The sequence below is a fragment of the Hyla sarda genome, unplaced genomic scaffold (assembly GCF_029499605.1).
Source record: "Hyla sarda isolate aHylSar1 unplaced genomic scaffold, aHylSar1.hap1 scaffold_837, whole genome shotgun sequence".
Lineage (NCBI taxonomy): Eukaryota > Metazoa > Chordata > Amphibia > Anura > Hylidae > Hyla > Hyla sarda.
The window spans coordinates 121,366-146,016 of NW_026610864.1; the positions used below are offsets into that span (position 1 = coordinate 121,366).

Consider the following 24,651-nt stretch of genomic DNA (forward strand, 5'->3'; position numbering starts at 1 on the left):
AGCAGCACCACCTTTTGTTTTTTGGCTGCAGCAGCAGCAAGGCCCACAGGGCTGGCTAGCTGGCTAGCCAGCAAGCAGGTAGCAATGAAAGTAGGAATCTTTCTTTTTAACCCTGTAAGGGGGTGGTGCACTGTACCCGAAGATACTGCCATATCGGGTCAATGCATAGGGCGACGGAAGCAAGCTTCGAAATCGGCCCCCGTTCTCAAAAATCCATTTAATATATGGTCCCCAGATAGGGGACGTATCAGATATTAAACTGATAAGAACAGATTTTTTTTTTTTTTTTTTTTCCTCAGTTACAGACTATTGTTTGAACGATCATCAGGTCTCCTACCAGGACTCGTCACTTAAAACAATGTCTGAAAAAACATCATGCGGAAAGACAAAAAAAAGGGAACCGAGGGTCAAGAACTTAAAACCAAAAGGTGAAAGCTGAAGGAAAACAAAAACATTTAAAAAACAAAACATAAACTGGTCAGACTTACAGTTTCCACCATTGGGTATATTTCCAGATCTTTTCAGCATTGTCTTCTCCCATTCTCTTCTTATCTAATAAATATGCAATAAAAAGTCTTCCGAGCAACAACCTCCTACATTCACTTGGAGAAATGGAAACATTTTTAAAAACAAGCAAATTCCTGGAGTCCCATAAAACTTCTTTAAAAACAGAAAAAATTATCCAAGTAACACGCGCATCATTCTTCATGTTAAAGTCCTGACCGATAAAAATTTTCTCAAAAGTAAAATCATTAAAACCCACAAGTGCAATAAAAAATCTTGTTAAAAGCCTAAAAACTTCCTTGGCATAAAAACAGTCCCACCACAAATGTACAATATCTTCTTTACCTCCACAACCCTCTCTTGGACACTGTTCACTCACTCTTATTCCTCTTCCTCTTAAAAACACTCGAGTTGGGAGGCAACCATGGTAAGACATCCATACCACATCTTTTTGTCTATTTGATAAACCAAAGGAATTAAAAAGGCTCCAAATCTTAACTGACTGTGCAATATTACAGAATGGTACTTCATTAAATTTTTCACTCTTTCTCAACTCATATTCTATTTTCTTCTTTTCAGGTTTCCCCAAGGAGCTCAAATTAAACTGATCATTGAAAGACCGAAGAACCACATAAAAGGTAGGTATAATCAGCGCCATTGGTTTCCTCAGATCCCTCTCACACCAGCCCCACTTAGAAAACAACCATCCTGCTAAATATTTACACATATCAGCTGTTTTACTATTGCACTGGATCGTCTTGAAAATTAAAAGAAAATAGTGTAACTTTAAAAACAAATCAATATTTGGAAAGTCATATCCACCATTCTTAACAGTACTCATTACCTTCTCTCTTTTCATTTTTTCCATTTTGGATCCCCAAAAGAAAACAAAAAGTCTTCTTGTTGTCTTCCTCATCCAAAGCTTACCAGGTGGAAAAACCATCGCAGTATATAAAAGTAAAGGTAAAATCACAGTCTTAATAACAAGTACTTTCCCTTTAAGGGATAAACTCCTCAATTTCCAAAAATTCAATTTCTTTTCAATTTTACTGTCCAGCTTGTTGTAAGTCTCTGTCCCTTTAAGATTCTTTTCAAAAATGACCCCTAAAACTTCCACATTCTCCTTTATCTCTACTCCATCCACCAACACATCTTCGCATTTCCCAAAATTCACCAAATGACATTTGCCCCAGTTTACACACATTCCGGCCACACAGCAAAAAATTTGAATATGCAAATTCACTCTATTCAAATCTGCTTTTGAAGTACATGTAAACACAACATCATCCATGTAGCTTAAAACCTTAAGATCACTCCCACCACTGCCAGGTATAAAAACTCCTTTAACACATTTGTCTTTCTGAACATTCTTTAACAAGGCCTCTATTACACAGATGAAAAGGATTGGGGAGAGTGGGCAACCCTGCCGAACCCCTGATAAAATCTTAAAAGCAGGACCAACATGGCCATTCATTAAAACTTGTCCAGTAACACCATTATATAACCCTTTAATAACATGTAATAACTTCATTGGGATCCCCATATGTTTTAGGGCCGTAAACATAAATTTGTGTGCGACTTTATCATAGGCCTTCTCGAAATCTACTGACTCGACAAAAAGAGGCACCTTATTAAAATTACAATAATAAATAACATCCCTTAAAATCAATAAATTATCAGTAATTCTTCTCCCGGGTACAGCACATACTTGGTAATTATCTACCATATGGCCAATAATATTCCTAAGCCTGTTTGCAACAATTTTAGCAATAATTTTATAGTCACTGTTTAACAATGAAATTGGTCTCCAATTTTTTATATCACGTTCGTCACCTTTCTTATGTATTAGTGTGATAATTCCCTTCTTCATTGAATCAGCTAAAATCCCAAACTTAAAAACATATTGCACAACCCGAGTAAAAACATCTTTTAAAAGAGGCCAAAATACAACATAAAACTCAGCTGGAAGGCCGTCACTACCAGGGGTTTTACCTTTTGCCATTCCATTCAGCGCCATTCTAATTTCATTTTCACTAACATCTTCCACCAAAAAAACTTTCTCCTCATCTGGAATTTGATCCTCTAAAATGTTACAGTAGTCTTCCATTTCATTAATAGCAGCTTTACTTTCATTACTAAAAAGTGTTTCATAAAATTTACAAACCTCCTCCTCCATCTCCCTACCAACCACCTCACCACTTGAGGTTAAAACCGACTTAAAGACCCCCTTTGGCTTAAAACACTTTTTAAAAAAATATCGACTACATTGTTCATTCTCCTCCAAATGTTGCACCTTAGCCCTGTAAACAATATTCCTTCCTCTTTCCTTCAACCTTGTCTTCATCTCTTCCTTAATTTCACAAATTTCAGCATCCACCTCTAGACCAGCGTTCTTAAACTTAAAGAGAGTCTCCAACTGTGAAACTAAAGTCTCATCTCTCCGCCTCTTCTCCTGTGCTCTCTTAATGCAAACAGACTTAAAATAACCAGCAAAGTTCACTTTAGCCCAATCCCACCAGTCTAAAATATTTTTAAAACAGTCTTGTTTAGCAGCACAGGATAAAAATATATTTTTAAAACCTGCCATTACCTCCTCTTCTTCAAGTAAACTCACATTCAACTTCCAGAGTCCCCTACCAAAGGCAATGGACTCTGAGATGCTTATTTCAGCAGATAAAATTTTATGATCTGAGAAAATCGACATCATCTGATTACACCGGGCCACCTTCATCCCTTCAGACACAAAAATATAATCTATCCGGGATTTACAGTGACCACTATCCGATACATATGTATATCTATCATCAGTGTCAATCATCAGTCCAGCATCTATATAGTGTAAGTCTTGTACTAATTGATTTAAAGCATTAGAGGTAATGTCAGTTCGGACTTCAGCAGCACTCTCACGGTCATTAACAGTACGGATACAGTTAAAATCACCAGCCACTATAGTACTTTCCCGACCAGGGATAAAAAACTTCAAGGACTCTAAAAAAACCAACCGCTCTTTCTTCTCTGCTGGGGCATATACGTTAAAAACTCTAATCCTCTGGTCTAAAAACTCAAAGTTTAAAACCATGCAACGGCCGGGTATTAAAATCTGGCAATTTAAAACTTTGATATTATTATTTTTGATTAAAAAACCAACTCCTTCATTCTTGTTATCCGTACTAGTTGACCAAAAAGATTGTCCCATCCTCCACTCATCAGCATAAGGTGCAGATTTAATTGCACACTCCTGTAAACATATTATATCAGCTCTCACATTCTCCAACACCTCAAAAATAGCAGCTCTTCTTACTTCTGATCCAATACTCCTGACATTAAGGGTTGTTACGATAAGAGTCATAATAACTAAAATGAATAAAATCAAAACTTTAATATCCATCATAGTTAAAAATTACTGCTCTGACTCTCAACTTTCCTTAAAACATTTTCATAACAATCAGGCGACCCTGGATCAGAGTCCCTGTCCATTTCAACTCCTCTTCCAACCACTGGGTCCTCTTGATCCCCAGTCCAACTTCCTTTTTTACTTCTTTTACTTTCCACCCCCACCTCATCCTCCTCATCACTGCTGACAAATCTCTGAGCAGGTGTAAGGGACTTCTCAGATGACTGCACATTTTCTTGAAATTCCATTCCCTCCTCCTCCCCCACAACAGGGTCTGGACATTCCACATCACCACTCATGCTTCCACAAGGAAACACATCTCCATACACAGTTTCAATCTTCTTGACCTCCACCCCCTTTGCACATGTTACTTCACTTGTGGAGACCACTTTCTTATACTCCTGTTCAACCACCACACTTGTCTCCACAAAAGCCTCTTTAATCACATCCACCTGAGCAACAACATTTTTAACAATCGTACCACCTGCGCTCCTCCCGACTTCACATTCCCCCTCCACATTAGATTTTTCACCTCCATCCACACCTCCATCCACACCTGTGGCTTCTGAAAAAGACCTCCTTCCCATTCCCTGTTCATTGCTCTGTCCACCTTTACTTCCAGCCGCATCAGCATAACTCCTTCTCTTGTACCATAAGTGACATCCTCTTGCCAAATGGGAATTACTCCCACAAATATCACAAGTCTTTTCCTCAACGCAAAAACTTGTTTCATGCCCAGTCTTGCCACAGTTCCTACAAACAACACCCTTCACAGGACATGCGTCCTGCACGTGGCCATATGCTTGACATTTGCGGCAAAACTGAAGCTGCCCCTCATAAAAACAAAAACCACGCTCTCCTCCAATGGAAAAAACTTGAGGAATACTCTTAATTCCCTCCTCCATAGACTCATCCTTCTTGAACTTCACAACATATTTCCTTTTACAATTAAAAAAACCATGTCTGTTCTTTAGTTTTCCAAAAAACTTCACTTCTTCACAATAACGATAAAGAAAATTTGTTACCATTGAGTCTGTAACTTTGGGATTGTACATATGTACGATGACCACTTTCTCTGTACTCAGAAACAAAGGCTCTACTTTAACTTTCCTCATAATATCCGGCTCATTCTTTCTCTTCATTCCTTCCAGGTCCTTGTAGACCCTCTGACAAATCTCGGAATTAACAAATGTGACATCATAAATACCCTGTCTAGGGAAATCTTGCATTGCAAATACATCTGTTACCTTTAGGTACTGGAGCCTGCGTAGAATCTCCAGCACAATCTGGTCCAGGCCAACCGTTCCCCGATGTTCCGTTGGGACGAAAATCCTGACCGTGTCTTCCATTCCGCGAATCCTCTCTCCTCCACTCATTTTTGCAGGCGATGAAACCCACTATCGCAACTCCAAAATAACCCAGGGCCCCCCGCAAAGAGGGCCCCGATCACCACCCCTTTCAACTCCTAACCCGCCCGGAAAACCGCACGGGATCGAAGCCAAAAGGCCGAGAAGCGATAACCGTGAAAGGGGCGGGCCCAACAAGGTCCCCTTCATGGGCACTATCACTGCTTGCTGTCAGGGAGGCTGCCAGACAATTTTCCATGCACACTCTGGGCTGGGGGGGCAGTCAACCACCAGTACACACAGCAGAACCTAAACCCATACCATTATTGCTAAGCAGCAAGACAGGGGCCCATTGCACTCCCACGGGGCCTTTTTAAATGCAATCCATAACCCGGATTTGCCAGGAACCCTTCTTACTCCTCCTACTTGCATGTGACACTGGGCTTAGGATCTGCATAGGAAACACACACACAAGCACACACCTACCTTTGTTGCCTGCAGATGCCTCCTTGGCTGTCCCCAAACGGTATCAAACCAACACCCACGGGAAGCTGTAAGCATAGAGGACATGCCTGCACCCCATTGGACTTACCTGTGTGGGTTAAATCCGGGTTATTTGACAACCTATGGCGGTGATGGTTCTGCTCAGGCAGAGCAGTGCTGATGCTCCTCATAAAGCTGTCGCTGCTGTGAAGGTTCTAGGTGACATCACAAATCCCTTTGGTTACATACACAACAAAGCTGGGTTGTTGTTGTTTACACTCTGCAAGGCCTGTGGAAGTGAGTGACATCATAGCACTGTAGTTCTGAGGGTTCAAGATGGATGCAACAATCTCCTGTTGCTTCTATGAAGGCCGTAATAGACGACATCACCAAACAGCTCCATAGTCACATACACAGCAAAGGAGAGATGTTGTTTACACCTAGTGATGTCAGTGGTATTGAGTGACATCACAGCACAGTGCTAAGGCTCCTGGGCCTGGACACAGCAGCGGCTGCAATATCTCAACGGAGAATACGTTTATATCTATGTGTGTGTGTGCGCATATATATATATATATATATATATATATATATATATATATATATTTCTCCGCCGAAATCACTTTTAAACCCATTTCCACCTTTTTTTCCCTTCTCTTCCTCTTACTTTTTTTTCACGTTTTTTTACGTTTTTCTCCTTTTCGCCTCTTTTCTGGGCGTATTATTCTTCTTTTTCTTCTTTTTTTTCGTCTAATGCATACCCCATCAGTGCAGCAATGCTTATTCAATACCGCCAGCAGATGGAGACACTGGGGGATAATTTTCTAAGGATTTATACTGATTTTTCCTGTCTGAATTTGTCGCACAGAAAGTTGCAGGCCAAATATGTGTGACATTTCTGCGACTTTAGCTTCTAGAGCATTTTTACAACATTATACATAGGTGCTGAATACATAAAAAGCGACTGTTCAGCGACAGACAAGTCGCATCGGCTGAAAGTAGGCCAGAATGTCAGTCCATGTTGGAGCAGGTTTAGATACAGTCTAAAGCATAGATCTCAAAGTCTGTGCACAGAATTTAGCAAGGGCCTCGCACCTTCTGATGCATCAGGTAGGTGCACAATAGCATAGCCTAACCCTCTGTACTTTGGTCTATATTGATGCGGGACATAGACAGCCAGCTGATGACCAATCCATTAGTGCAATGGATGGCTGGAAGCATTTGTCTTTGCCTTTGCAATACCACAGAAGCAATGCATGGTCAATGTACAGCAATGACACACCTGTGTGAACAGCCAGGAGACCCCCCCCCCCATGTTATGTTACATAGTTACATAGTTAGTACGGTCGAAAAAAGACATATGTCCATCACGTTCAACCAGGGAATTAAGGGGTAGGGGTGTGGCGCGATATTGGGGAAGGGATGAGATTTTATATTTCTTCATAAGCATTAATCTTATTTTGTCAATTAGGAACATTCAGCACCCACCCGCTATCAAGGCAGCTGCCTATCATGTCATGCCCTACCTGCACAGGTGTGCTGGCTACTCAAATGATCCAATTAAGGAGGCCATTTAGTCAGCAGCAGCAGAAGTCCTGTGCCTGGACGCTCCAACAGGGGCCAGACACAAGCAGAAGCAGAAGCAGCAGAAGCAGCAGCAGCACCACCTTTTGTTTTTTGGCTGCAGCAGCAGCAAGGCCCACAGGGCTGGCTAGCTGGCTAGCCAGCAAGCAGGTAGCAATGAAAGTAGGAATCTTTCTTTTTAACCCTGTAAGGGGGTGGTGCACTGTACCCGAAGATACTGCCATATCGGGTCAATGCATAGGGCGACGGAAGCAAGCTTCGAAATCGGCCCCCGTTCTCAAAAATCCATTTAATATATGGTCCCCAGATAGGGGACGTATCAGATATTAAACTGATAAGAACAGATACTACACTTGATCTTAGCCAAAAGGCCGAGAAGCGATAACCGTGAAAGGGGCGGGCCCAACAAGGTCCCCTTCATGGGCACTATCACTGCTTGCTGTCAGGGAGGCTGCCAGACAATTTTCCATGCACACTCTGGGCTGGGGGGCAGTCAACCACCAGTACACACAGCAGAACCTAAACCCATACCATTATTGCTAAGCAGCAAGACAGGGGCCCATTGCACTCCCACGGGGCCTTTTTAAATGCAATCCATAACCCGGATTTGCCAGGAACCCTTCTTACTCCTCCTACTTGCATGTGACACTGGGCTTAGGATCTGCATAGGAAACACACACACAAGCACACACCTACCTTTGTTGCCTGCAGATGCCTCCTTGGCTGTCCCCAAACGGTATCAAACCAACACCCACGGGAAGCTGTAAGCATAGAGGACATGCCTGCACCCCATTGGACTTACCTGTGTGGGTTAAATCCGGGTTATTTGACAACCTATGGCGGTGATGGTTCTGCTCAGGCAGAGCAGTGCTGATGCTCCTCATAAAGCTGTCGCTGCTGTGAAGGTTCTAGGTGACATCACAAATCCCTTTGGTTACATACACAACAAAGCTGGGTTGTTGTTGTTTACACTCTGCAAGGCCTGTGGAAGTGAGTGACATCATAGCACTGTAGTTCTGAGGGTTCAAGATGGATGCAACAATCTCCTGTTGCTTCTATGAAGGCCGTAATAGACGACATCACCAAACAGCTCCATAGTCACATACACAGCAAAGGAGAGATGTTGTTTACACCTAGTGATGTCAGTGGTATTGAGTGACATCACAGCACAGTGCTAAGGCTCCTGGGCCTGGACACAGCAGCGGCTGCAATATCTCAACGGAGAATACGTTTATATCTATGTGTGTGTGTGCGCATATATATATATATATATATATATATATATATATATATATATATTTCTCCGCCGAAATCACTTTTAAACCCATTTCCACCTTTTTTTCCCTTCTCTTCCTCTTACTTTTTTTTCACGTTTTTTTACGTTTTTCTCCTTTTCGCCTCTTTTCTGGGCGTATTATTCTTCTTTTTCTTCTTTTTTTTCGTCTAATGCATACCCCATCAGTGCAGCAATGCTTATTCAATACCGCCAGCAGATGGAGACACTGGGGGATAATTTTCTAAGGATTTATACTGATTTTTCCTGTCTGAATTTGTCGCACAGAAAGTTGCAGGCCAAATATGTGTGACATTTCTGCGACTTTAGCTTCTAGAGCATTTTTACAACATTATACATAGGTGCTGAATACATAAAAAGCGACTGTTCAGCGACAGACAAGTCGCATCGGCTGAAAGTAGGCCAGAATGTCAGTCCATGTTGGAGCAGGTTTAGATACAGTCTAAAGCATAGATCTCAAAGTCTGTGCACAGAATTTAGCAAGGGCCTCGCACCTTCTGATGCATCAGGTAGGTGCACAATAGCATAGCCTAACCCTCTGTACTTTGGTCTATATTGATGCGGGACATAGACAGCCAGCTGATGACCAATCCATTAGTGCAATGGATGGCTGGAAGCATTTGTCTTTGCCTTTGCAATACCACAGAAGCAATGCATGGTCAATGTACAGCAATGACACACCTGTGTGAACAGCCAGGAGACCCCCCCCCCCATGTTATGTTACATAGTTACATAGTTAGTACGGTCGAAAAAAGACATATGTCCATCACGTTCAACCAGGGAATTAAGGGGTAGGGGTGTGGCGCGATATTGGGGAAGGGATGAGATTTTATATTTCTTCATAAGCATTAATCTTATTTTGTCAATTAGGAACATTCAGCACCCACCCGCTATCAAGGCAGCTGCCTATCATGTCATGCCCTACCTGCACAGGTGTGCTGGCTACTCAAATGATCCAATTAAGGAGGCCATTTAGTCAGCAGCAGCAGAAGTCCTGTGCCTGGACGCTCCAACAGGGGCCAGACACAAGCAGAAGCAGAAGCAGCAGAAGCAGCAGCAGCACCACCTTTTGTTTTTCGGCTGCAGCAGCAGCAAGGCCCACAGGGCTGGCTAGCTAGCAAGCAGGTAGCAATGAAAGTAGGAATCTTTCTTTTTAACCCTGTAAGGGGGTGGTGCACTGTACCCGAAGATACTGCCATATCGGGTCAATGCATAGGGCGACGGAAGCAAGCTTCGAAATCGGCCCCCGTTCTCAAAAATCCATTTAATATATGGTCCCCAGATAGGGGACGTATCAGATATTAAACTGATAAGAACAGATACTACACTTGATCTTAGCCAAAAGGCCGAGAAGCGATAACCGTGAAAGGGGCGGGCCCAACAAGGTCCCCTTCATGGGCACTATCACTGCTTGCTGTCAGGGAGGCTGCCAGACAATTTTCCATGCACACTCTGGGCTGGGGGGCAGTCAACCACCAGTACACACAGCAGAACCTAAACCCATACCATTATTGCTAAGCAGCAAGACAGGGGCCCATTGCACTCCCACGGGGCCTTTTTAAATGCAATCCATAACCCGGATTTGCCAGGAACCCTTCTTACTCCTCCTACTTGCATGTGACACTGGGCTTAGGATCTGCATAGGAAACACACACACAAGCACACACCTACCTTTGTTGCCTGCAGATGCCTCCTTGGCTGTCCCCAAACGGTATCAAACCAACACCCACGGGAAGCTGTAAGCATAGAGGACATGCCTGCACCCCATTGGACTTACCTGTGTGGGTTAAATCCGGGTTATTTGACAACCTATGGCGGTGATGGTTCTGCTCAGGCAGAGCAGTGCTGATGCTCCTCATAAAGCTGTCGCTGCTGTGAAGGTTCTAGGTGACATCACAAATCCCTTTGGTTACATACACAACAAAGCTGGGTTGTTGTTGTTTACACTCTGCAAGGCCTGTGGAAGTGAGTGACATCATAGCACTGTAGTTCTGAGGGTTCAAGATGGATGCAACAATCTCCTGTTGCTTCTATGAAGGCCGTAATAGACGACATCACCAAACAGCTCCATAGTCACATACACAGCAAAGGAGAGATGTTGTTTACACCTAGTGATGTCAGTGGTATTGAGTGACATCACAGCACAGTGCTAAGGCTCCTGGGCCTGGACACAGCAGCGGCTGCAATATCTCAACGGAGAATACGTTTATATCTATGTGTGTGTGTGCGCATATATATATATATATATATATATATATATATATATATTTCTCCGCCGAAATCACTTTTAAACCCATTTCCACCTTTTTTTCCCTTCTCTTCCTCTTACTTTTTTTTCACGTTTTTTTACGTTTTTCTCCTTTTCGCCTCTTTTCTGGGCGTATTATTCTTCTTTTTCTTCTTTTTTTTCGTCTAATGCATACCCCATCAGTGCAGCAATGCTTATTCAATACCGCCAGCAGATGGAGACACTGGGGGATAATTTTCTAAGGATTTATACTGATTTTTCCTGTCTGAATTTGTCGCACAGAAAGTTGCAGGCCAAATATGTGTGACATTTCTGCGACTTTAGCTTCTAGAGCATTTTTACAACATTATACATAGGTGCTGAATACATAAAAAGCGACTGTTCAGCGACAGACAAGTCGCATCGGCTGAAAGTAGGCCAGAATGTCAGTCCATGTTGGAGCAGGTTTAGATACAGTCTAAAGCATAGATCTCAAAGTCTGTGCACAGAATTTAGCAAGGGCCTCGCACCTTCTGATGCATCAGGTAGGTGCACAATAGCATAGCCTAACCCTCTGTACTTTGGTCTATATTGATGCGGGACATAGACAGCCAGCTGATGACCAATCCATTAGTGCAATGGATGGCTGGAAGCATTTGTCTTTGCCTTTGCAATACCACAGAAGCAATGCATGGTCAATGTACAGCAATGACACACCTGTGTGAACAGCCAGGAGACCCCCCCCCCCATGTTATGTTACATAGTTACATAGTTAGTACGGTCGAAAAAAGACATATGTCCATCACGTTCAACCAGGGAATTAAGGGGTAGGGGTGTGGCGCGATATTGGGGAAGGGATGAGATTTTATATTTCTTCATAAGCATTAATCTTATTTTGTCAATTAGGAACATTCAGCACCCACCCGCTATCAAGGCAGCTGCCTATCATGTCATGCCCTACCTGCACAGGTGTGCTGGCTACTCAAATGATCCAATTAAGGAGGCCATTTAGTCAGCAGCAGCAGAAGTCCTGTGCCTGGACGCTTCAACAGGGGCCAGACACAAGCAGAAGCAGAAGCAGCAGAAGCAGCAGCAGCACCACCTTTTGTTTTTTGGCTGCAGCAGCAGCAAGGCCCACAGGGCTGGCTAGCTGGCTAGCCAGCAAGCAGGTAGCAATGAAAGTAGGAATCTTTCTTTTTAACCCTGTAAGGGGGTGGTGCACTGTACCCGAAGATACTGCCATATCGGGTCAATGCATAGGGCGACGGAAGCAAGCTTCGAAATCGGCCCCCGTTCTCAAAAATCCATTTAATATATGGTCCCCAGATAGGGGACGTATCAGATATTAAACTGATAAGAACAGATACTACACTTGATCTTAGCCAAAAGGCCGAGAAGCGATAACCGTGAAAGGGGCGGGCCCAACAAGGTCCCCTTCATGGGCACTATCACTGCTTGCTGTCAGGGAGGCTGCCAGACAATTTTCCATGCACACTCTGGGCTGGGGGGCAGTCAACCACCAGTACACACAGCAGAACCTAAACCCATACCATTATTGCTAAGCAGCAAGACAGGGGCCCATTGCACTCCCACGGGGCCTTTTTAAATGCAATCCATAACCCGGATTTGCCAGGAACCCTTCTTACTCCTCCTACTTGCATGTGACACTGGGCTTAGGATCTGCATAGGAAACACACACACAAGCACACACCTACCTTTGTTGCCTGCAGATGCCTCCTTGGCTGTCCCCAAACGGTATCAAACCAACACCCACGGGAAGCTGTAAGCATAGAGGACATGCCTGCACCCCATTGGACTTACCTGTGTGGGTTAAATCCGGGTTATTTGACAACCTATGGCGGTGATGGTTCTGCTCAGGCAGAGCAGTGCTGATGCTCCTCATAAAGCTGTCGCTGCTGTGAAGGTTCTAGGTGACATCACAAATCCCTTTGGTTACATACACAACAAAGCTGGGTTGTTGTTGTTTACACTCTGCAAGGCCTGTGGAAGTGAGTGACATCATAGCACTGTAGTTCTGAGGGTTCAAGATGGATGCAACAATCTCCTGTTGCTTCTATGAAGGCCGTAATAGACGACATCACCAAACAGCTCCATAGTCACATACACAGCAAAGGAGAGATGTTGTTTACACCTAGTGATGTCAGTGGTATTGAGTGACATCACAGCACAGTGCTAAGGCTCCTGGGCCTGGACACAGCAGCGGCTGCAATATCTCAACGGAGAATACGTTTATATCTATGTGTGTGTGTGCGCATATATATATATATATATATATATATATATATATATATATATATATATATTTCTCCGCCGAAATCACTTTTAAACCCATTTCCACCTTTTTTTCCCTTCTCTTCCTCTTACTTTTTTTTCACGTTTTTCTCCTTTTCGCCTCTTTTCTGGGCGTATTATTCTTCTTTTTCTTCTTTTTTTTCGTCTAATGCATACCCCATCAGTGCAGCAATGCTTATTCAATACCGCCAGCAGATGGAGACACTGGGGGATAATTTTCTAAGGATTTATACTGATTTTTCCTGTCTGAATTTGTCGCACAGAAAGTTGCAGGCCAAATATGTGTGACATTTCTGCGACTTTAGCTTCTAGAGCATTTTTACAACATTATACATAGGTGCTGAATACATAAAAAGCGACTGTTCAGCGACAGACAAGTCGCATCGGCTGAAAGTAGGCCAGAATGTCAGTCCATGTTGGAGCAGGTTTAGATACAGTCTAAAGCATAGATCTCAAAGTCTGTGCACAGAATTTAGCAAGGGCCTCGCACCTTCTGATGCATCAGGTAGGTGCACAATAGCATAGCCTAACCCTCTGTACTTTGGTCTATATTGATGCGGGACATAGACAGCCAGCTGATGACCAATCCATTAGTGCAATGGATGGCTGGAAGCATTTGTCTTTGCCTTTGCAATACCACAGAAGCAATGCATGGTCAATGTACAGCAATGACACACCTGTGTGAACAGCCAGGAGACCCCCCCCCCCCATGTTATGTTACATAGTTACATAGTTAGTACGGTCGAAAAAAGACATATGTCCATCACGTTCAACCAGGGAATTAAGGGGTAGGGGTGTGGCGCGATATTGGGGAAGGGATGAGATTTTATATTTCTTCATAAGCATTAATCTTATTTTGTCAATTAGGAACATTCAGCACCCACCCGCTATCAAGGCAGCTGCCTATCATGTCATGCCCTACCTGCACAGGTGTGCTGGCTACTCAAATGATCCAATTAAGGAGGCCATTTAGTCAGCAGCAGCAGAAGTCCTGTGCCTGGACGCTCCAACAGGGGCCAGACACAAGCAGAAGCAGAAGCAGCAGAAGCAGCAGCAGCACCACCTTTTGTTTTTTGGCTGCAGCAGCAGCAAGGCCCACAGGGCTGGCTAGCTGGCTAGCCAGCAAGCAGGTAGCAATGAAAGTAGGAATCTTTCTTTTTAACCCTGTAAGGGGGTGGTGCACTGTACCCGAAGATACTGCCATATCGGGTCAATGCATAGGGCGACGGAAGCAAGCTTCGAAATCGGCCCCCGTTCTCAAAAATCCATTTAATATATGGTCCCCAGATAGGGGACGTATCAGATATTAAACTGATAAGAACAGATACTACACTTGATCTTAGCCAAAAGGCCGAGAAGCGATAACCGTGAAAGGGGCGGGCCCAACAAGGTCCCCTTCATGGGCACTATCACTGCTTGCTGTCAGGGAGGCTGCCAGACAATTTTCCATGCACACTCTGGGCTGGGGGGCAGTCAACCACCAGTACACACAGCAGAACCTAAACCCATACCATTATTGCTAAGCAGCAAGACAGGGGCCCATTGCACTCCCACGGGGCCTTTTTAAATGCAATCCATAACCCGGATTTGCCAGGAACCCTTCTTACTCCTCCTACTTGCATGTGACACTGGGCTTAGGATCTGCATAGGAAACACACACACAAGCACACACCTACCTTTGTTGCCTGCAGATGCCTCCTTGGCTGTCCCCAAACGGTATCAAACCAACACCCACGGGAAGCTGTAAGCATAGAGGACATGCCTGCACCCCATTGGACTTACCTGTGTGGGTTAAATCCGGGTTATTTGACAACCTATGGCGGTGATGGTTCTGCTCAGGCAGAGCAGTGCTGATGCTCCTCATAAAGCTGTCGCTGCTGTGAAGGTTCTAGGTGACATCACAAATCCCTTTGGTTACATACACAACAAAGCTGGGTTGTTGTTGTTTACACTCTGCAAGGCCTGTGGAAGTGAGTGACATCATAGCACTGTAGTTCTGAGGGTTCAAGATGGATGCAACAATCTCCTGTTGCTTCTATGAAGGCCGTAATAGACGACATCACCAAACAGCTCCATAGTCACATACACAGCAAAGGAGAGATGTTGTTTACACCTAGTGATGTCAGTGGTATTGAGTGACATCACAGCACAGTGCTAAGGCTCCTGGGCCTGGACACAGCAGCGGCTGCAATATCTCAACGGAGAATACGTTTATATCTATGTGTGTGTGTGTGCGCATATATATATATATATATATATATATATATATATATATATTTCTCCGCCGAAATCACTTTTAAACCCATTTCCACCTTTTTTTCCCTTCTCTTCCTCTTACTTTTTTTTCACGTTTTTTTACGTTTTTCTCCTTTTCGCCTCTTTTCTGGGCGTATTATTCTTCTTTTTCTTCTTTTTTTTCGTCTAATGCATACCCCATCAGTGCAGCAATGCTTATTCAATACCGCCAGCAGATGGAGACACTGGGGGATAATTTTCTAAGGATTTATACTGATTTTTCCTGTCTGAATTTGTCGCACAGAAAGTTGCAGGCCAAATATGTGTGACATTTCTGCGACTTTAGCTTCTAGAGCATTTTTACAACATTATACATAGGTGCTGAATACATAAAAAGCGACTGTTCAGCGACAGACAAGTCGCATCGGCTGAAAGTAGGCCAGAATGTCAGTCCATGTTGGAGCAGGTTTAGATACAGTCTAAAGCATAGATCTCAAAGTCTGTGCACAGAATTTAGCAAGGGCCTCGCACCTTCTGATGCATCAGGTAGGTGCACAATAGCATAGCATAACCCTCTGTACTTTGGTCTATATTGATGCGGGACATAGACAGCCAGCTGATGACCAATCCATTAGTGCAATGGATGGCTGGAAGCATTTGTCTTTGCCTTTGCAATACCACAGAAGCAATGCATGGTCAATGTACAGCAATGACACACCTGTGTGAACAGCCAGGAGACCCCCCCCCCCCATGTTATGTTACATAGTTACATAGTTAGTACGGTCGAAAAAAGACATATGTCCATCACGTTCAACCAGGGAATTAAGGGGTAGGGGTGTGGCGCGATATTGGGGAAGGGATGAGATTTTATATTTCTTCATAAGCATTAATCTTATTTTGTCAATTAGGAACATTCAGCACCCACCCGCTATCAAGGCAGCTGCCTATCATGTCATGCCCTACCTGCACAGGTGTGCTGGCTACTCAAATGATCCAATTAAGGAGGCCATTTAGTCAGCAGCAGCAGAAGTCCTGTGCCTGGACGCTCCAACAGGGGCCAGACACAAGCAGAAGCAGAAGCAGCAGAAGCAGCAGCAGCACCACCTTTTGTTTTTTGGCTGCAGCAGCAGCAAGGCCCACAGGGCTGGCTAGCTGGCTAGCCAGCAAGCAGGTAGCAATGAAAGTAGGAATCTTTCTTTTTAACCCTGTAAGGGGGTGGTGCACTGTACCCGAAGATACTGCCATATCGGGTCAATGCATAGGGCGACGGAAGCAAGCTTCGAAATCGGCCCCCGTTCTCAAAAATCCATTTAATATATGGTCCCCAGATAGGGGACGTATCAGATATTAAACTGATAAGAACAGATACTACACTTGATCTTAGCCAAAAGGCCGAGAAGCGATAACCGTGAAAGGGGCGGGCCCAACAAGGTCCCCTTCATGGGCACTATCACTGCTTGCTGTCAGGGAGGCTGCCAGACAATTTTCCATGCACACTCTGGGCTGGGGGGCAGTCAACCACCAGTACACACAGCAGAACCTAAACCCATACCATTATTGCTAAGCAGCAAGACAGGGGCCCATTGCACTCCCACGGGGCCTTTTTAAATGCAATCCATAACCCGGATTTGCCAGGAACCCTTCTTACTCCTCCTACTTGCATGTGACACTGGGCTTAGGATCTGCATAGGAAACACACACACAAGCACACACCTACCTTTGTTGCCTGCAGATGCCTCCTTGGCTGTCCCCAAACGGTATCAAACCAACACCCACGGGAAGCTGTAAGCATAGAGGACATGCCTGCACCCCATTGGACTTACCTGTGTGGGTTAAATCCGGGTTATTTGACAACCTATGGCGGTGATGGTTCTGCTCAGGCAGAGCAGTGCTGATGCTCCTCATAAAGCTGTCGCTGCTGTGAAGGTTCTAGGTGACATCACAAATCCCTTTGGTTACATACACAACAAAGCTGGGTTGTTGTTGTTTACACTCTGCAAGGCCTGTGGAAGTGAGTGACATCATAGCACTGTAGTTCTGAGGGTTCAAGATGGATGCAACAATCTCCTGTTGCTTCTATGAAGGCCGTAATAGACGACATCACCAAACAGCTCCATAGTCACATACACAGCAAAGGAGAGATGTTGTTTACACCTAGTGATGTCAGTGGTATTGAGTGACATCACAGCACAGTGCTAAGGCTCCTGGGCCTGGACACAGCAGCGGCTGCAATATCTCAACGGAGAATACGTTTATATCTATGTGTGTGTGTGCGCATATATATATATATATATATATATATATATATATATATATATATATTTCTCCGCCGAAATCACTTTTAAACCCATTTCCACCTTTTTTTCCCTTCTCTTCCTCTTACTTTTTTTTCACGTTTTTTTACGTTTTTCTCCTTTTCGCCTCTTTTCTGGGCGTATTATTCTTCTTTTTCTTCTTTTTTTTCGTCTAATGCATACCCCATCAGTGCAGCAATGCTTATTCAATACCGCCAGCAGATGGAGACACTGGGGGATAATTTTCTAAGGATTTATACTGATTTTTCCTGTCTGAATTTGTCGCACAGAAAGTTGCAGGCCAAATATGTGTGACATTTCTGCGACTTTAGCTTCTAGAGCATTTTTACAACATTATACATAGGTGCTGAATACATAAAAAGCGACTGTTCAGCGACAGACAAGTCGCATCGGCTGAAAGTAGGCCAGAATGTCAGTCCATGTTGGAGCAGGTTTAGATACAGTCTAAAGCATAGATCTCAAAGTCTGTGCACAGAATTTAGCAAGGGCCTCGCACCTTCTGATGCATCAGGTAGGTGCACAATAGCATAGCCTAACCCTCTGTACTTTGGTCTATATTGATGCGGGACATAGACAGCCAGCTGATGACCAATCCATTAGTGCAATGGATGGCTGGAAGCATTTGTCTTTGCCTTTGCAATACCACAGAAGCAATGCATGGTCAATGTACAGCAATGACACACCTGTGTGAACAGCCAGGAGACCCCCCCCCCCCATGTTATGTTACATAGTTACATAGTTAGTACGGTCGAAAAAAGACATATGTCCATCACGTTCAACCAGGGAATTAAGGGGTAGGGGTGTGGCGCGATATTGGGGAAGGGATGAGATTTTATATTTCTTCATAAGCATTAATCTTATTTTGTCAATTAGGAACATTCAGCACCCACCCGCTATCAAGGCAGCTGCCTATCATGTCATGCCCTACCTGCACAGGTGTGCTGGCTACTCAAATGATCCAATTAAGGAGGCCATTTAGTCAGCAGCAGCAGAAGTCCTGTGCCTGGACGCTCCAACAGGGGCCAGACACAAGCAGAAGCAGAAGCAGCAGAAGCAGCAGCAGCACCACCTTTTGTTTTTTGGCTGCAGCAGCAGCAAGGCCCACAGGGCTGGCTAGCTGGCTAGCCAGCAAGCAGGTAGCAATGAAAGTAGGAATCTTTCTTTTTAACCCTGTAAGGGGGTGGTGCACTGTACCCGAAGATACTGCCATATCGGGTCAATGCATAGGGCGACGGAAGCAAGCTTCGAAATCGGCCCCCGTTCTCAAAAATCCATTTAATATATGGTCCCCAGATAGGGGACGTATCAGATATTAAACTGATAAGAACAGATTTTTTTTTTTTTTTTTTAAGCCGAGGAACGTGCTTTCGATTCACCCAAAGTGCAAGAAAAAGTGCAAACGTGTTACACTAAAAAAACGTGCACAAAGGATGCGGTCTATCGCAAGCCCTTCTCCGATAGGAGAGAGGCCCCCCAACAAACCTTACCCTTCACCTCCGGACCAAAAGGTACCTGCGAGGTTCCAGGTTCGATGTCCCTTTTCGCCGAAGCTACTAGGGGACCACAAATGCTCCCGGCATCCCCCTTGGCGTTAGCCAAGGTATCTGCCCGCAGAGCCGATTACGGTAGGTACCCTGCCAAAGCAGGAGTACCCGGGGTGTTTGCAGGGAGGTGCGGAACCTAATGGCCACACACACCTCCCCTAGACCGCCAGGAGGGACACCCAGAAGGGCTACCGCATCCTGACCAATCCTGTGAACACACAACACGCAAAAAGTGACACAGTGAGACAAAAAAGAAATAAATAAGTGAATGTGTGCAGATATACTGCCCGGACATCCGGCCGGATCTATAAAAATTTCTCTGATCCTAGCCAGAAGGCCGGGAATCAAGAGGTGAGTGCCACAAGGTGAAGAGATTATGGTGCCCGTGCTTCAACTCAGTGAGCCTATTCTCCCAGTGAGTTTCGGCACCTCGGGGTCACCACTCCCCGAGGCACAAAAGTACCTCGGCTCTAGACCCTCTCAGCCTCATGGCGAGACCCGGAGGGAACAGGTCACATCGGGGCAGCCGTCGAGCTGATTCCTCAGAACCAGCCCCGGAAAGCCCTGGTACACCTGCATCCTCCATGCAGCACCCATCCCCACCAGCATGAAAACTGATAAGAACAGATTTTTTTACATTTTTATTGAAAAAACTCAAAAACTTAAATACATCACAAGAAATTTTTACAATATATCAAATACTGTTTTCCATAAATGTAAATTCCACATAGCTAATGCTTTTTTCTGCCCATATCTCTTTTTATCAATTAAATAGTACAAGTAAACTTCACTGTATATCATCTTCAAACATTCTTTTTCACAAATAAAATCTCTTTTGAAGACAAGGATATTACGAACTTTCCATAATACATTTTTTGTACAGTTGATAAAAATCCACAAAATTCTCTCTTTTTCTTTCGTAACTCCATCACTTTTGCCATATAAAACAACTTCATGATTTAAAACTTTTAGACCTGTTAGGAATTTCAATAAGGAACCAATTAGTCTAAAAACCTTTTGTGCAAAATAACAATTCCAGAAAAGGTGCAAAACAGTTTCATCTATATTGCAATTTTCCCGGGGACAGACACATACAGCATTTAGACCTCTTCTATATTGGAAAAATCTTACCGGAAGACACTCATGGATAATCATCCATGCTAAATCCTTGTGCTCATTAAAAAGATATGGCTCATTTACCTTTTTCCATATTTGTACACACCTATTATAAGAAAAATTAGAGACCATACATATTTCTTCTTGCAAATTTAACTGTACTTCTATCTTGCGAGCATCCCTCAAGGTTAACAAGTCAAAGTCTTTAAGGTTATACATACGTATAATTTTTTCTAAGATGGCATAATGTTTAGGCGGAGTTAAAAGTACAGGAGAAGATAATGATAAAAACACCCATTTTCTTCTTCTAAAAATATGTCCCGCAGAGTACTTTAAAAAACAGGACCATACACTTTTCATAAAAAGTCCCCTAAAACACCAACTAAAAAACCTTAAGTATAAAAATTTTCTAATACAGGGAACCTGTTTTCCTCCATTTTTTTGTGACTTATACATAATATCTCTTTTTAATTTTTCTGCTTTAGAACTCCATAGAAACTCAAAGAGAATCCTCTGAAGTTGCCTAGACATAAGTTCATTAGGAGGATAAATCATATTTAAATAGAGCATAATGGGTATAAGCATAGCCTTAATCACCAAAATTTTACCTTCTAAAGATAATTTCCTAAGGGACCAAAAGTCTACCTTCTTCTTTACCTTTTCTTTTACCATTAGCCAACTTTCCTCACCATTGTTATTTTTATCATAGATGACTCCAAGGATTTTTATTTTTTCTGACTGTAATTTTAGGTTTGGTATTTGCACGTTTTCCCATTTACCTATATAAAAACAGTCACATTTAGATAAATTAAGTTTAAAAGCAGAAGCTTTACAAAAGAAATCAGTAACATCCACAACTCTTTGTAAAGAGAAGGAACTTTCACAAAAAACATTAATATCATCCATATAGCCACACACTTTAAGGGTGGCACTATTACCTCCAGGAACTGGCACTCCTTTTATTATTTTATCATTCCTTATTAAGTTTAACAGAGGTTCTATTGCACATATGAACAGTATAGGAGACAGAGGGCAGCCTTGCTTTACCCCTGATGATAAATTAATAAAATCCGTAAGGAAACCATTTATTAAAATCCTGCTAAAAGAACCTTTATATAAGAGAGCAATTTGCTTAATAAATATGTTAGGAAAACCCATGCGTTGTAAAACCATCCATAAAAAACAATGTGATACTCTATCGAACGCTTTATGAAAATCTAGAGATAGAATGGCTAGATTTTGATTCCGCTCTTGCTGATACCATATGACGTCCCTAATAGCATTTAAAGGTTCAGCTACACTCCTTCCTGGGACACCACATACCTGATCCACATGGATGACCTTGTACAAAAAAGGCTTCATTCTGTTAACAAAAATTTTTGACATAATCTTATAATCAACATTAAGAAGCGTAATTGGTCTCCAATTTTCTAAGCTGTTCCTATCCCCCTTTTTGGGGATCAGAGACACTATACCACTCCTCCAAGATAAAGGTAGAACATCAGAATTAAAAGCCTCCTTAAAAATATTAAGCAAATCATCTTTAAAAATTTCCCAAAAGGTTTTATAAAACTCTACAGGAAGTCCATCCGAACCTGGTGTTTTACCTGTGGATAAACTTTTAGCAGCAATTTCTAATTCTTGGCATCTTACTTCTGTGCAAAGTGCATCTTGGTCCTCCTTACTTAAACCACAATCTAAAGTGCTTAGGAGAAAATTAGCAGCAGATATATCAATGGGTTTCTCATTAAACAGATCTTGATAAAAGGATTTAGCTTTGGATAACATTCCTACATTAGTAGTTTCATCCTCAATGTTAATCATTAACTTTTTTGTTTCCATTACCTTTTTAAAAAAGAATCTTGTACACTTTTCATCCTTCTCTTTACATTCAACTTTGGAGTTAAAAATTATTTCTTTCCCTTTGTTAGTTATAGCCTTCTGAATATCACTTTTAACACTTAAAATCAGATCGTCTACATATACACCCAGCTCTTTGAGTTGATAATAGGTTTGTAGTTTTGTGTTAAGATCTCTATACCATTTCAATTTCTCTTTTGTTTTTTTAACACTCATCTTAATAAAATACTCTTTAAATTTTACCTTGCAGAATTCCCACCATGCTAAAAGAGAATTAAAATTAGTCCTTGAGGTCTGCAATTTTTTAAAAAGATAGATAAAATTACATTTAATTTCTTCATCTTCAAGCAAAGAGACATTCAGACGCCAGACTCCTTTGGCTCTGCAAACCCCATCAAACTTACATGTAGCAGATAGAATCTTATGATCTGAAAAAAAGGTAGAAGTCAATTGCATATTCCCATAAAATGCAAATCCAGAAGCAAAAATATAATCAATCCTTGACATATAAAGGCTATTCCCCCAGGTATACCCAGGGTCATTAGGGAAAGAGGTTCTCCACAAATCTTTTAAATTAAAATCAACTATAAAATCCTTTAGTTGTTTTTCAGTCTTATCTTTCCTTTGTTCAGATCCTCCAGCCCGCTCCTCTCCTGCCATTATACAATTAAAATCACCAGCGATGATAAGCGGGGATGAACCCGGTAAATAAAACTGAATTTTCTCTAATAAATCAGATCTTTCATCCTTATCTGGAGAGGCATATACATTTAAAAGTCTCATATTCATGTCATTATAAATAATATGAACGAGCAGGGCTCTACCGGGTACAATGTCTGTGAAGGAGGTAACTTTATACTCACTGCTCTTGAACAGTATGCCAACACCAGTCACTTTCCTCTCATTATCCCCTGACCACACAGACGGGCCAAGAGTCCATTCAGATCTCAAAGATGAATAATTGATATCATAATCAATGGCACATTCCTGTAAAAATAAAATGTCTGTAGGCAAAGAAGACAAGAAAGAAAATAAAGCAGCCCTCCTCTCTGGGCTCTTCAAACTCCTCACATTGAAGGAGGAGATATTAACACTTGGTAGCTCCTGGGTCATTCATTATCCTCAGACAAAGAACCCCAATCTGTAGGTGGTGACACAAATTCCTCAATATTAACAGGGTCAGATGCTGTTATAACCTTTTGGCAGACAATCTCCACGTTCCCCTCGTCCGCACTAACTCGACCACTCCTTTTGATGTTAAGGCCCTTTTCCTCTTTCCGGTCTCTGCTTTTCCTCTTTCGCCGTTCTTCTACATCCATCTCCTCTGTATCCCTTCTGGGCGGTCCAGGACCCTCAACTTCCATGAGAGGAGAACCCCTCACTTCTGTCTCAGGTCCCACGACCTTCCCCGGGGACACAATGCTTTTGGAGACATGAGCCACAGCAGGTATCACAGGAATTCCGGTAGCAGAAGACTCAGGCATCACTTTCAGGGTGTGGGTCTTAGGCACAGGCACAGCATCCATGGAGCTCTTCCTCATCGAGGGACCAGCCGACGTAGCCACAATATTGGCCCAGGAGCGTTGAGGACAATCCTTAAAAGCGTGTCCTTTCTGCTTACACACATTACACAGAATCTCATTTTGACAGTCCAAAGTGGTGTGGCCTTTTTGGCCACATCTTTTGCAAATAACCACTTCCTCTTTGCAAGATTCTTGTGTATGACCATATTCATGGCATTTCCTGCAATAATACGGCATCCCAGGGTAGAATAAATAGCCACGTTTACGCCCAATTAAAAAATTTGCAGGTGGGCGACACAGACCTCCAATTCCTCTCACATCTTCTCTGAACTTAACAGCAAACTTATGCTTTCCAGTCCAAAAGTCCATTGCATTCATAATTTTATGAGAGTATTTGACTTCCGCACAATATTGGTTTAAAAATAAGACAATGTCTCTTATATCCACGTATGGATCGTGCATAGTAACCACCAGTGGAACATCGCCATTAGAATATAGAGCAATGAAAACAAGTCCTTTCATATCCTCCTCATTGGCAAGCTCCCGAACTTTCTCAAACATATGGTCACATGCAGATGCGGAAGTCAAGGTAAGAATGAAAAGTCCTTTACCTGGGTCTTTTAGGCAAAACACATCTTCTCTCTGAATGTGCAATAAATCCAGCATAATTCTCTTGACAAAAAATTCCAAAGTCATCTTCTCCTTTTTCTCCTCATCCACTTCAATACGGAAGGTGTTCTTAATCCGAGTTTCAGTATGCGCAGCAAACCTAAGGGTCGCCATGGGGGATCGCCTTCCCGTTCTTTGTAAGTCCTCCTCCTATAGCAGCATGAGGCTTAAGACGGCTAAAAAACCGCCGATGCCTCAAGGCCGAAGGTTCGACGAACTCAGAGCCCCTTGACAAGATACAAGA

The 24,651-nt window shown here is 42.9% G+C and overlaps 6 non-coding genes and 1 pseudogene across 6 annotated transcripts; all 7 read right to left on the reverse strand.

Moving 5' to 3' along the window:
* Nucleotides 1-120: 120 nt before the first annotated feature.
* Nucleotides 121-310, reverse strand: LOC130347434 (U2 spliceosomal RNA). Its single transcript, XR_008885368.1, has one exon. It is a non-coding gene; the product is annotated as a U2 spliceosomal RNA (small nuclear RNA).
* A 7,193-nt stretch (nt 311-7,503) lies between these two features.
* LOC130347413 (U2 spliceosomal RNA) lies at nt 7,504-7,694 on the reverse strand. The gene has a single exon (XR_008885350.1). It is a non-coding gene; the product is annotated as a U2 spliceosomal RNA (small nuclear RNA).
* Nucleotides 7,695-9,772: 2,078 nt separating this feature from the next.
* Nucleotides 9,773-9,963, reverse strand: LOC130347414 (U2 spliceosomal RNA). Its single transcript, XR_008885351.1, has one exon. It is a non-coding gene; the product is annotated as a U2 spliceosomal RNA (small nuclear RNA).
* A 2,080-nt stretch (nt 9,964-12,043) lies between these two features.
* On the reverse strand, nt 12,044-12,234 carry LOC130347415 (U2 spliceosomal RNA). The gene has a single exon (XR_008885352.1). It is a non-coding gene; the product is annotated as a U2 spliceosomal RNA (small nuclear RNA).
* A 2,083-nt stretch (nt 12,235-14,317) lies between these two features.
* On the reverse strand, nt 14,318-14,508 carry LOC130347416 (U2 spliceosomal RNA). Its single transcript, XR_008885353.1, has one exon. It is a non-coding gene; the product is annotated as a U2 spliceosomal RNA (small nuclear RNA).
* Nucleotides 14,509-16,593: 2,085 nt separating this feature from the next.
* Nucleotides 16,594-16,784, reverse strand: LOC130347417 (U2 spliceosomal RNA). Its single transcript, XR_008885354.1, has one exon. It is a non-coding gene; the product is annotated as a U2 spliceosomal RNA (small nuclear RNA).
* Nucleotides 16,785-18,873: 2,089 nt separating this feature from the next.
* On the reverse strand, nt 18,874-19,090 carry LOC130347435 (U2 spliceosomal RNA; annotated as a pseudogene).
* Between the last annotated feature and the right edge of the window lie 5,561 nt (nt 19,091-24,651).